The sequence below is a fragment of the Heterodontus francisci genome, chromosome 6, assembly GCF_036365525.1.
Source record: "Heterodontus francisci isolate sHetFra1 chromosome 6, sHetFra1.hap1, whole genome shotgun sequence".
NCBI classification, from domain to species: domain Eukaryota; kingdom Metazoa; phylum Chordata; class Chondrichthyes; order Heterodontiformes; family Heterodontidae; genus Heterodontus; species Heterodontus francisci.
The window spans coordinates 50,589,891-50,604,888 of NC_090376.1; positions in this window are offsets into that span (position 1 = coordinate 50,589,891).

The window sequence follows — 14,998 nt, forward strand, 5'->3', positions numbered from 1 at the left end:
TTGCACTCCCTGTTGGCTGAGTGCCTTTTTGTAGTGGAGGGTGGATGAAAATTAGGTATCACTGATGCCATCTAATAGCCAGCCTGAAACTCTTAGAAAGGGGATGCACTGTGGCTTTAGGCAGCAGGAATGGCATGTAACTGGGAAACATGGCTGGAAAACCTGCAAATAGCCTCCTCTGAGTCTCAGATGAAGCATTGGAGGTTCTTCTTCAAGTGTTCAGCAAGAGGAGTGAGACCGTCACCTCACAAAGGAACCAAGGAATTGCTAGATGGAAAAAAAAGACCAAGGTCTATCGAGCTCAACTTCTACCATGTTGGTAGTCCCATGATACATCGATAATGGAAGTGTGGTCTAATTGTAACAGTCAATCTCTATTAATTAGTCTACGACAGATCCAGACATGACGTGAGGAAAACCCCAGGGCTGGAGAACTTTGGGAACCATAGATTCAAAGTCACCTGTTCCTCCGAAGCATTGCTACACTTACCACGTATACCTTCAAATTACTTATGGTTGGGGGTGCACTGCAGAAATCCTCCAGAGCATCTGGACAGCAGAACAACTGTTTGAGTATGTCAATGGTCTGCTCAATAAGATTTCTGGTAGTGGCATAGAAATTCTGGGCCATGGTGACCTTGACAACCACTGGGTGTTCTATCCATGCCCTAGTTTGTGCTACAGCTATGACTGCTGTAGGTGACCCTGAGCTCTGTTGTAACTTCCATGGTGAAGTGTAGGTCCTCACACATTCCTCCTCCATCAGATTGAGTCATGAGAAGTGCTTCATGAAGGCCGGCTGTATGGAGGGACTTCAGTGCAGTGCCGAGCTCCTGTTCACTCCATTCTTCTTTGCTGTTCCACCTCCTCCTCCAGCCCCAACGGCAACCCACACATGAGGAGATTAAAATATTTTCAAGGCAGGCAACCTGCAAAAGGTTCTTCCCAGAATTGAAAATCCAATGAATAACTGAGAAAGGCGGCCCAGATGTTGACCAGAAGCTGAACAGCTAACCTGTTTACAGGGGATCAGCCCTTTAACTAACACCTCTGCAGGGTTAATAAGAGAAATCTGGGTGTCAGCAGCAAGATTTGCTGGGTGAATTTATTACATAGTGAGTCAGGTGCTAGGCAGACTAATTTCACAATAGATTCCTAATACCAGTATAGCACCCTTTTAAATAATATAATGAGATTTTTACCTGCTTCTGGAGCTTGCCTAGGACATGGTGCCATATTGGAAACCTAGCCATCTATTTCATGTCTGAATAATGGGAGCAGCATAATCAAATTTCTAGGCTACACAGTTTGAAATATTTAATTTAAAAACAGAATGTAGGATACTGAAACATTCAGATCTTATTAATGCAGATTTTCTTTTATTAAACCTTTAATTTTGTCTTGTATCACACCCATAAAACAGTCACAAGCTCTTCTAAAGTCCTCTGTCTTTTGGTGTCTTCTCAAGAGAGAGGGGTTGCACAATGATGTCGTGAGTCAGCTTTCAAACTGGTAACTCAATCACTCTGCAATTATCATGAAATATATGATGAACCCAAAATTCCCAAGATACAGATAATTTGACCATTTGTTTGAAAGGTGCATTAGCAGGGAGAGTTCTCTAGACATTCAAGGAGTAGTATTCCTTTTATTTGACTGTCATATGGTTCCAGCTACCAGTGCATCCCAGTTTTGAAAGTAATATCAACTTTGGTAATGCAGTAGAAGGTGGAGGGGGCGCTAGGGTTGTGGGGGAGGGTGATGGGGTGGCATATTGGGGTGTGGGGGGGTGTGGGAACCACTAACTGGCTGATCCCTTTGAGATCTCCTATGTTGCTTGGAAGAATTCTATGCCATGAACAGTCAATGTTGATGGTGCTTCTTGAGTGGAGGTCCATTTTATTGTTAGAATTTCAAAGAATTCAAACTTGACCAATTGGTTACAGCAAACCTTTTATTGGCACACAGCAGAAATCAACACATTACAGTGTCTGGGCAGTATTTTACAGTTATCATCTGTTCGGTCACTGGGCAGAGTAGTGTGCGTTGTTTACTTCTTCTTGTACGACTTCTTTAGTCAGATGAGTGTTTGGCTCCTGCAAGCATTACGTCCACCCATACAAGCCATGGTGTCTTCCTGTCATCTACTCCAGTATCTAACTGTACGCAGCCCCTTTTCTTTTATGCCTCAAAGCGCCAGTCATCTGACTCAATAAGTTCAATCATTTGTGTCCATACCATCTCAAACTCTGGTTTTTCTGCCTACCCAGCAAGCTTACACAGCTTGGGCAGTATTTTATGTCTCTCGTGACATGCAGAGAACCTGAGTTCAGTGTTGAAAAAGGTTCAATGACTTGCTCAAATCAACGAGGGTAAGTTATGTGGCTGAGGCTATACAAATGTTGATCTCCTGGGGGCTCCATTAAACTTCATATCTGGCAGTGGCCAGCTATGCCTTGTATTCAGCCTTGGTGCCATATAGCAACTGATTGGAGAGAATGTGTAAATCTGGCATCTGCTTGTGCTTGGATGCTGCCTGTGAGTGACAGGTGACAGGTGATGTCGATGCATGTAGACAAGGGGTGATAGACATCATTTGCCAAGTCATTAAGTCTGGAATTTCTCCTGCAGGACAAGCAGACCCATAGTCAATGTGAGCAGACCAGAACAGGGGGTAATGTCCCTGACATTAGAATTCTGACCCCAGCAGAGGAGGATGCAGCTCAAATAGCTGGCGAGGAGGGACCAAGAGCAGTCGCAGACAGTGAGGCAGATTGTCAAGCTATAAGGATGAAGTTTCAACTGTAATGTTGCAGCTATATGTGCACAGAGGAGGAGGATAGTGTGAAGAAGTGACAATCAAATGGTGTGATGATGCGTCTGTTTATTTTCCACTGCAGGTGCCCGTATTCAAGCGATCGGACACCATCAAGCTGAAGACCCCGCCTCTGGGGAAGAAGCCACCAATGCCCCAAAGGATGCACCATCATCAGCCTCCACTTACACCTCCGCCAGCACAGATACATCCACATGGTCCACGGGGTATTTGCATTTAGAGTCAGGGTCACAATCTGGTGGGCATGACACAGACACGGTACAGCAGCTGAGGGAGCTATCTGGGTCCCCTGACATTCAGAGGACAGCTGGGGACCAGGCCCCTGCTCAGCCCGACACTGATGATGATCCTCTGTTTGAGGCTACAAGAAGTCTGCTGGAAGTGTAGAGAAATCATGGGGAAAATATTTCAGAGCTCCCTGAGGTCATGCATGTGCTTGCACGTGTTATGGAGGAGTCCATGCCAGCCAAGATGTCCACCATGTCTCAGGCATATGAGCGTTTGGCTTCCTCAGTGGAGAGTTTGGCAAGATCCATGGCAAGTCTTGTTGAGAACTTGAACCAAATGCATTCTGACCTGCACTCCATCATTATAAGTATTGACTGTGTGCAGCAGTGTCTAAGCTAGAGGGGGACAAGGAACCTGCACCTCGCTCCGGGTGCCCCTTCCCCTCAGGGAGACAGGCAGGTACCATTGTACAGCCAGATAGAGGATGAGTGCGTGCCAGTTGCCCGGGGCCTCCCTCTCAGGACACCCCCAGGGTAAGCAGCGTTTCCTCATCCCCCCCAACATTGACCCCCTTACCTCCAGAAGGCAAGCCCAAATGGAATATTCAAGCATCAGTCCTGGAGACCCTCAGTAGGATGGAGCCCTCAAGGCCCCATACCTCCAAAGGACACCTGCCACAGTCATCCAGGGTAACGGGGCAGCGCAATGAGCAGACTGCCTCTACCTCAGCTGCTAATGGCGGGGTAGCACCAAGCTGCAATGGTAGAAAATGCAAACTAAAAGAATTATGAGCATGAAGGTGGCACGGGTGTGTATCATCTAGAAATGTGATTATGTATCAATACATTTAATTGCTTTAATCTTTGATACATTCTCTTTTATCATCTTATTTTGCCGCGGTGGGAAGGATAATGATTATGGAAGCCTTATACCTGGCACGCTTTGAAGCTTACAAATAAGGTAATTTGTCCTGAGGATATGCTGATGCACCAGCACCCGTCTTCTATAATGCCTTCCCTGGATGGCACCATTCTGAGCAGCCTCCCCATCTTGTGCTGCCTGTTGCTGGTGTTGTGGCAACAGCTGCTGAGTGACAAGAATCCTCCTCAGTCACATCTTCTGCTCTTCTTCCCGAGATAGCAGAAATATTGGATGTATGCGACTCCTCTCTTTGCATCTTTGCAACTATTGCAATGAGACAAGTAATAAACGTCAACCTTGTTTTGTCACGGTGCACAACTATTGAAGACATGAGCAGATAGCTTGCATGCGCATAACATTGTACACAGACCATGATCCACCCACCCATCACTGGTATCCTCCCACTTCAATTTTCATTTCTCGATTGGCCATGTGGTTTATAATCTCATTTTAAAAAATGATTTGGATTACATTCCAGGCAAGATCTCCCACCTTCCAACCTCCTCCTGCCACCTTCCAGCCTGCACCCATAACCCTTGACCCACCCAACATTACCTTAAACGTTCCGCCGTGACCCTTGATCCTCTCCCCATTGCTGTTCATTGAATTACTATAAACTTATGCATGACATCCCTCCCGCCGTACCTATACCCATCACCATTGATATGCCCACTATCATTCTCGATCCTCCAGTTCTCCACCTTAATGTTAGTACCGAGTCCCATTTCCCTCCCTATGATACCATCGAGTGCCCTACCCTAAGTCTCGACCTGCACCCCTACTGAATCCAACTGCCTCGTGACTGTGACCGTTCCCTCCGCCAGCGAGAACCCTGAGTTTGCAACACAGGACCCTGCCATTAACAGCACTCACCCTCCCTTCAGGTCTGTCTTGATCATCACATTCATTATCTGCTCCAAATACACACACACCCATCAACAGCAGCAAAGAAAACACCTAGTATGCACCCTGAATGCTAGACCATACGCTCCCCCGCACCTACGCCCACCCACTAATGCAACCTGTGTGTTCCCCGCCTACCCTCCCCTGCAGTGCCACCCAACCAATACCCTACCCTGTAGATCCCATCTATGCCTTCCCTGCCACCACCACAAAAGAATTGCCCTTGCTGGTCCCAAGCCTGGAGCAAAACATCCATTCCAATGTTGCTCTTCCATTGTGCCGAAGAGTTCAAGAAATAAAACCACTGACCTCAGACACAACTGCACAAAGCTGACAGGTGCACACCACCTTTAAACGAATGTGAACCGGGTGCCACGAGATTCCTGTGCAGTGCTGACTTACTCTGGCAGGTAGGACTTAATTTGAAATAGTGATAAGGTCATGAGTATTCATGCTATGCAAATCTATGGAAAGCTGGAACCCACCACAGGATGGGGTGATCCCCGACTCGTCGTGAACACGCTGCTGACTTAATCTAAAAAAAAAACCCGCCATCGGGAATCTGAAATTTCAGCTCACGCCTAATTATGTTACCCCGCCCATCACAAAAACCACTCTTGCAGGCCCATACAATACCCCCCACTTTACATGGGCATTTCCTGCTCCTATTCAACATTTTGTAAAGGCATCCTGTTTTTTGCTGCTTTTTGAATGATCAACCAGCCATTGTTACATTATCAATCTTTACAGACAATAGCAATTGCTGATGTAAATCACAAGTTTCAGTCATTAATCACCAGCACTTTCTTAGACCACATCCTGTTTTAACAGGAGATCTGTTCAAACATGCAGCCTACATTTTAAAACTATGCAAACTACTGACCTTCTCAAACTCCTTGAGTTACTCCACCTTTAAAATTTACTCAGATTACTGCAATATCAAAGACTGAATCCTATCTTTACAACAAATGAATCAGTAAAATCATTATTAGAAAATTAATCTATGATAATCTTATCCAATAACTTAAGAGGACACACCTCTTCTCATATCACATGACATTCATTTCACACTAGTTCATAACAGAAAACATCTGTCCTTAGCTCTGCATTTTGCAGGCATCAACTGTTTCGTTTACATTTGATGTATCCTCTTGTATTTTGCAAAACAATTTACAAACGACAGTTTATTCTTACACACATTTTGCTAAATACTTGCTATTAAAATATAGAAGAGAAAGCTTATTCCATCCTCTTACATTATCCCAATTGCTGTAACCTTCTCCAGCCCTACAACCTCTTCCCCCATCTAGCTTCAGCCTCTTGTGCATTTCACCTTCCCTTCACCCACCGCTGGCAGCCATGTTTTCAGCCACCTAGGTCCCAGTTTCTGCAATTCCCCTCCTAAACCCCTCTGCCTCGCAACCTTCTTCCCCTCCATTAAAACCTTCCTTAAAACAAACCTCTTTGAGTCACCTTTCCTATCTCTCCATCTTTGGCTTAGTATCTGTTTTTCCTCATGCCTCTGTTCTCCACTAAGAGAGCTATAAAAATGCAAGCTCTAGCAGTTGACACAATTTCTCAGTGGTATTCCTGGTAAGGTGTAACTTCTTTCACACTGTATCCATTAGATGGTATGGTAGTCTTGCTATCTGTTTTAGGCAGGCTGGTCCTCCTACAATGTCTTTGAACCGTCCTGGCCTTCATGCCCTGCTACTCCAGTTTCAATATCTCCAACATGTTCAGCATAGCGAGCTTACTGTTGTTCACTTCTTCCTGTGTGCACTGAAGTGTTGAAGGTCTCCTGCTCAACTCCATGCCGAGCATCTACAATCTCTCTGTGTTGTTTGAACATCAGCTTTATTCAGGTTTCAGTACCACAATTCAGATTTGAAGTCAAGCCTGACTCATTTCGTGTAAATCTAGTTAATTACTACTTAACAAGCAACAGAGGATAACACAGGGGCTTCACATTAACAATGTCCTTTACTGACTAGAATCATTTTAGAAGCATAAAGAAAGATTATTGGTTAGCACAACACACTACTGCTCCTTCATACATGTTTACTATGAGTATTACCCCAACATACAAGGTAATTTAACCCCTAGGAGAATCTAATTGCAGATTGACAACCATATTTAATAGCAAATTATGGGCTTTCACTATGAGCTCGGGACCAATCAGAACAAAACATGGGTTTTTAGAAGAAAAGGTATACATGTGGTGATTGATGTGTGAAAATCAGATTCGGACTAGATGCTGTAGTCTGTAGAACAGTGGGGGGAATGTTATGCTGTCCCCCGCGGCGGGTTTGGAGGCAGGAAGAGCATATAATTGGGTGGAATAGTGGGGGTGGGGGGAGACCCTGCCACCTTCCCGCCTCTGCCAAAATTAAGTCTGTACGGGAAGGCCTGTGAATTGAGGCACTGAACTGGGCAATTAATGCACAGGGACCACGGCAGGAAAAACTGTGTGGGTTGCTTGCCTGTTCTGAGTGGGGGGGGAGGGGGGGAGGGGCTGCGTGGGGGGGGCTCTCTCATTAAAAGGCACTTAGTGCCTGAATGAAGGAGCCGGCATTGTGTGGGGGGGTGGGGGGGTCCACCCCCTGCCCTTGCTGCCGACCCCCCGACACTCCCTCCCCCAAGAGACCTCTCCCATACTGACCTACCTGTGGCCTGGGTCCAGCACCGTTCCTCGGCCTCAGGTGGGTGCTTCTCCAGCAGCAGCCACTGCCTCCGCAGTGATGCTGCTCAGTTAAAGAGCTGCTGGCCACTGATTGGGCGGCAGCTCTCAGAGGGCGTGACTTCCGTTGCCAGGGTCCTTGATCCCATGGCAGGCCTGCCGCTGTCCAGTTAAGTGCCTAATTGGCACTTGATTTGGTGGGCCTCCCAAAGAAGAGACGATGTAGAGTTCTCGGCATTGCTTTAGCCAGATGTGGAGACCCCTGTCGCCAGTATAAAATCCCGGCCAGTATGTCTACATTGGGATACAAAATCTTTTCTATACTTGGAACTTTCTTTTCCTGAACTCTGAGCCTCGTGTGTTAAATCATCATTTTCTCCATTTTTTGGAACCATTATACACAAACATTGTGTATTGGACAGCTGGATTACAGAATGTTTTGTCAGATATAACTGTTAAGGAACTATTCAGCTATTTGACAAGTGTGAAAGGAACATTATGACAGGCGAGTCATTGCCTGGTTTTCATCATCCTTGCTAACAAAGATGAAAAGTTAGCTCTTTGTATTTTACTGCAGTATGTTAATAAAACTAAGAGAACTTGGTGGCACGGTAGTTAGTGGTTACAGTCCTTGGAATCTGGAGGTTTTGTGTTCAAATTGCACAATGGCAAATTGAGAAATTGAATTCAAGGGGAGATGAGGAGAAATGTTTTCACTCAGAGAGTTGCTGAGATCAGGAATGCACTGCCTGAAAGGGTAGTGGAAGCAGATTCAATAGAAAATTTCAAAATTGTGTATATTCTTAAAAAGATCAAGTTTGCTGGACTCTAAAAAAAGGGCAGTGGGACTAAATAGATAAATCTTTCAATGAACCGGCACAGGTACAATGGGCTGAATGGCATCCTATGCTTTAAGATTCCATGATTCTATATAGGAGACACTGAAGTCGATTTTAACCCTGCCTGTCAAAGATCGGGTGGGTGGGCAGCTTAAAAACCAAGTTCAAGTTACTTACAGGCTCAGACCTCGAACATTTCCACTTGTCTCTGATATTAACCTGGGGGGGTTTCTGCAAGCAGGTGATGTGGCCGCTGTATGGCTTCTGACTGTGCTGTATGATTCTACCATTGGTAGGACAACGGCATACATTGTCATGTTTTCAGCTCTGCAACGTGTGGCAGCAGGATATCCAACCTGCTGCTGTTAATGCGAGTGATGGTAGCACTGGAGGAATTGGGCAACCTGGACAAGAAAGAAGGCAGCTGGATTGAAGAAATCAGCAACACCTTTCATGGATCTGGACCTGAATGGCTCATGACAGAAGGAGAGATTTTTTTTGCTTTTGCTCAGGGACCAGAGATCCACCAGGAAGGTGGCATACATTTTGTGGAGTGATATGGTTGTGGCATTGAATGCCACTCCTTGAAAGTCATGACTTCTTTGCAGAGCAGGTGTCTGCAAGATCTAAACTGGTGTCATCGTATCTTCCCTACTGCTGATCAGTGGGCACTCAGATCCAGAAACCAGCACAAGGGGGGGTTAGAATTTTCCTTCATGATACTTTGCCTCTCCTAATGGCAGCTTCTGTGACCTTTCTAGCCAGCTGCATCTGATACAGGACTGGGCAGCCTGGTGAGAAGCCCTCCCAGAACTCAGAACCTCCAGGCCCTTTTGGTCAAAAGAGGCTAATGAGTGTACCACAGTGCAGTCTACCACCACTGGCAGACCCTGGCTCTCAGGAGTCACCTCAACACAGCACCAAAATGGATTTAAGAGGTCCCTGGGTAGGCATGGTTGAACCATTGCCTTCGTAAGCAGATCTTTTTTGAGACATCCTCAAGAGAGCAGTGTGGACTGTAGACTCTGGTGGAAGGGTACCTACAAAGTGCTTTTCTTCTCTCAGTTCGTGTGGCCTATGTGTTTCTGTCATTTCCTGTTCCTCCTACTCATGCTCTGCCTGTGAACTCAACTACTTCCTGATGAAGGGTCACCAAACAGAACCGTTAACTCTGTTTCTCACTCCACAGATGTTGCTGAGTATTTCCAATATTTTCTGTTTTTATTTCAGCCACTTGCTGGGTTGAAAACCTTATTGGTAATTTGCTCCACAGGCTGAATTTATACAGGGGATCCTAATGCCTGGCCAAAAAGGCAAAGGGAACACTGCCTCAGCTGTTACGGGGACCTCCAGCTGCATTTCATGGCGCTCGGGCAATTAACTGCCCGGCGCCGGGGTCCCTGTCCCTTTAAGGATGGGGACCCCCACCTTCAAGAGTTGCCGGCCAATCAGAGGGCTGGCAGCTAGCGGTCCCAGCACCAGCACCAGACGTGGTGGCTACTGCTGGAACTGCAACAGTCACTGGACCAGAAGCAGCCATGGAGCCCCGAACTGCAGGTGAGTGGGAGCGGGCTTGCTGGAGCCAGTCAGGCAGGCCCCGGTGAGGGGTGGGGATGGCTGGGATGTTGAGATCAGGGAGATGAGTGCTGGCAGCCTTTTCCCACTCGGAGTCCTCTGTGGGCCACAGATTGCCCAAGCAGGAGGCCGCCCCCGCCCCCTCACCACCTCCACATGTGGTGGAAGGCCCCCCTCTGCCACTGGTAAAATGTCTGTGGCAGAGGGATGAGGCCCGTAAGTGGCCATTAAGTGATTACTTAAGGGCCTCAATTGGCCTCTGGGTGGAAAGGCTGTCCTTGACCTTTCCGACCCCAGCCTAATTTGAATGGTGTCGGGAAGGTGACAGACACTGTACCCCGCCTTCCTTTGCAATTGTATGGGCCCCCTCAGCTCTCTGCCTGTCTGTAGAGGGCTGATAAAATTCAGCCCCTCATTTCTACAAACTTAAGACAGGTGCAATTTGCTATAAATGGCAGAATTTCTGGAAGAGCAACTTTACCTTCATTATCTCGCCATTTATATTTATGCACCAATTTCAGGATGGGGTTAGCTTCTGCCAGATTGAATTCTACTGGAATTTTGTGTGCATTTTAGAAGGGGTGTAAATCTGGCATGGCTGACTTACGCCCCAAATTTCTGTCTCCTACCCCAAACCTACACCACTTTTGCACCAAAAGAATCTTTGAATTCTAGCCCCAATATTTTCTAATTGAATTAGGAGTATGTGAGTCCTTGCACTTCTCAGTTACTTAAGTAATTAAACACCTAGATCTTCTTGGGTTACTTCTGCACATGTGCAACCCCTAGGAATTCGACAGGCAACAGATTCTTTTAAAAGTATTAAAATCTGGTTCCATAACACAAATCAGATTTGATTATTCTCAATATTTTAATGACTAACCAGTTATCTATCACGCACACATACTAGGTTTGATGATGTATCCTTGTTGAAATACTGTGCATTGTCAAATGTCAACACTGTTATTTTTATAATGGGCTTATTGTTTCAAACAAAGTCAAGGAATTTTCTTGAGGTACCCAGGGACATGTTTGAAGGAAAGTGTTCATTAAAATATGTAACAGGCACTCATGCAGGTAGTAATTTGGTCAGCTCCAACATGTACCTAATTAACACCAGAAAGATGAGATTGTGTCTTCAACCAAAATTGCAATTATTATTCTTTTGTAGGGTTGAATACGAATATATTGCCATTGATGAGTGACGTAGAGAAATATTTTATTTCCTTGTTTTACTGTTTTGTGGAAATTTGAAATCTCATAATGTGTGGGAAAAGATATCATAACTAGCATTCCAAATATGCATTTTAATCCTGTGCACCTACCAGAGCTCAGCGATAAAATTTATGTAACACCTGTAGCATGAAGATTATGAGTAATCTATCATTCAAAAAAAATATTGTTTTCCCGACATCAGTATGCACTGCAAACAGTCGAGCCAATCACTAAAATACTCAACTATCCCTTCAGATAACACTGGTAGTTGTTTTGGAGATGTCCCTGTGTTATTAATTTGTTCAAACATCTGGCTTCCACTGTACAACTTGAATGGGAGACACATGGTCTTCATTTCTACATTACAGACAGACACTGTAGTGATGTGGACTATGAAATTTTTGAGAAAGTTAACTACTGCTGTTTTCGTGCTTGGAGGCAAAATTAAATTGGAAGCTAAAAGACTTACTGCCAAAGGAATTCCTTTCTCACAGAACAGGTTTTTCTTATTTAAGGGAACAACTTTGAAGCTTGTTATTTATACTGCAAGTCAATTAATTCCGCAAGGGCTCAGTTTCATTGGTTTGCGTTTCTTAGGAATAACGCGTCTGCAAAAGAAATACTATACAAATGTTACATAATTTTTTGTTTGACTCACATTAGTAAGACCTCCAATCAGGTGTATAGAGTCATAAACCTTCAGTTGTTATTATGCCATAACTCCAATTCATTACAGTACAGCTAGCTAATCCTTTTATTTGATTAAGGACTAATTAAATGCCAGCCTTCCATTCCTGAAAACCAGATGCAGAGGTTTTGGTAAGAATCTGCAGGTTAATCCTGCAGCTTAAATTTTCTGCTTTACTTGAGTGCTGGCCAAGGAGTATAAGAATACATAACCCAGCTGGCATAGGGATGCTGGTGGGAACCTATCAGCTGACACAAGCGTGGCTGGGAACTTTCTTTTCCCAAAATCTGTGTTTTCAAATACATGGGAAAATTGAACCCACATCTAGGCCACCGAACAATTATAACATTTCAAGGTCTCCCTGAAACATAATTCCTGATCTTACATTGTAAATTGAATGACAATTTAAAACTTCCTCATAATGATTGTATTGAAAGCAAAAAAAAACATGAAACAAAATCAATTTTTGATTGCAAGTCACGCCAGTATCTTACAAAATATATCATTATAAATGTTTTAATTGCATTGGAAATGCCTAAGTCATCAGAAATATTGAAACTTTATTGGATATCAGTCTTATTGGCCTGAAATTTGTGGTTGTAATAATGTTGTAATAACAGCATCGCTATTAATTACTGCATAAAAATGACATCAACGTCTGGCGGCCATGCAGGCAAAGTTAAATGCAGAAATCCGTAAGTTGCTGACAGTGATACCAAGCTCCTCCACAGTGTGCGTTGTTGTAGTTTTCGCAGATGAAATCAACACAGGATTGATGAATTGGCACGAACTTCAAATTTTTATGCATTATTCTTGCTGTAAAAACCATTGAAAAAGTGAAATAAAAACAAGAAATGCTAGAAATACTCAGCAGGTCTGGCAGCATTTGTGGAGAGAGAAGCAGAGTTAACGTTTCAGGTCAGTGACCCTTCTTCAGGGTCACTGACCTAAAACGTTAACTCTGCTTCTGTCTCCACGGATGCTGCCAGACATGCTGAGTATTTCCAGCATTTCTTGTTTTTATTTCAGATTTCCAGCATTCGCAGTATTTTGCTTTTATTGAAAAAGTAAAGCCTTGTTGAATGAGGTGCAAGTTAGTTCTTTACAGCATACTAAGGCATAATTACTGCTGAACAACCTCTCTGTCCCTGAAAAACTAATTTAATAAGTATGTAGTATCATTCCAACCATTACATGATAAAATTTCTATGATTTTTAAAATAATTTTAAAAATTAAAGTTTGTTTATGATATTTCAGCTTCTACCTTAATCCCATGTGTATGTCTCAATCTTTATTTCACTTTCTGCAAGATGATTAAAAACTGAATTATAATACAGGCTTTTTATTTCCTGGTTTGCTGTTTAAGAATATTTCAATATGATTGGTTGTTCAGCCTGCTTGATGACATTACTTTTACTGGACACCATAGATCCCCTATGGAGCCAGATTGAAAGTCACATCAGAATAGGGGAAATCACCAGTCCCGAGCCCACTAAATCTTTGTGGGTAGCGGCATGTATTGTCTTTTTGCCACTGACTACAAAATCCAGGCTATTATATCAGTGCTTTGCTTTTATACAAACATCTGCTAATAAATTACAAATCAGAATATTGCCACTCAGCAAAATTACTTACTCCCTTTTATTTGTCATTGATATGAAAGCTAAGGCAGATTTTAGAAATACGGTAGTAATCGCCATATATTTATTGCAGTCCCACATCGAGGGAAACAGTTTTACAGGCACCTTCGTAGGGTAATATAAACCTACACAGAAAGCAAACTTGAACAATAGAGCCTGGAATAGCTATACAAATCTATCCACACAGGTGAAGCAAAACATAAGCTACACTTCAGGCAAAACCAACACACATACAGGACATGGCTGCACTATTAAGTGCATCTCATACACAAAGCATACATTAAAAATGTCACAAACTGGCACTGAGACTATTGCAAAAAATTGGAGAAACAACCATAATAAAGAACCTTTCACATTTTAAAGTGCTCATGTTAATCTCACGCACCCACCTGTAAGATTAACCTCATACAGATATATTCAAATATCTCTAGCATAGCTAACATTATTTTCAAAAAAGTACCCTATAAAATCATGCATAAAATGTTGTTATGCTAATAAATAGACTAGTTATGATGAATAGCTCCCTCCAGTGAATTACTGATTATGATATTTTGCAAGAGTTATGTTCTGACTTAGTTCATCATGTCTCATGAGTAAAGAATTTATTATATTTCAGTAATGCACACAACATAATTCTCTTCTGCAACATTTTCCTGCCATAATTTTAAACAACTTTGTGTCTCTGTGATATCAAGGCAGAGCCAATTTCTAGATTATAGCCTGGACCTTGCTGTTAAAGTGAAAGATTACACTGGCAGAAAGTGAACGCTAACGGCCAGCAATTTAATGAGTCTTTTGCATCATTGTGATTAGTCTTTTTGTATTCGTTATATGAAAGAACATTGACGAATGAGGAAAAACTGCAAAATTGAAATCTTTATTTGTGATTTTCTCATTCTGCCCATTTGAACTGGTATATCTCCAGACTTAACTATTCCAATGCTTTTCTGCCCAGCCTCCCTTCCTACACTTTCTATAACCTTCAGTTTATCCAAAACTCTGCTGCCAATATCCTATCCCAAACCAAATTCTATTCGCTCATTAGCTTTGCACTTGCTGACCAATATTGGGACCTAGTTCCCCAATGTCTCAAATTTAAATTTCTCAATCACATGTTTAAATCTTTTCATGGTCTCATCACTTACTATTGCTGTCACCTTCTCCAGCCCGACAACTCTCCAAGAACTGTATGATCTTCTAACTCTAGCCTCTTGTGCAACCTCCACTGCTTTAGTTCAACCAGTGTCAAGGCACGTCTGGAATTCCTAATCCTCACTAATCCTCTCTGCCTCTTCACCTCCCTTTCCACCCTTTAGAATCTCCTTAAAGCCCTTCTCTTTGATCACTCTTTTATTTACCCCTCTTCATATCTTCTTCTTTGGATCAATATCAATTTATGTCAGATTACTGTCCTGTGAAGTTCCTTTGTAGCATTTTTCTATGTTAAAGGTGCTACTGAATGCAAGTTGTTG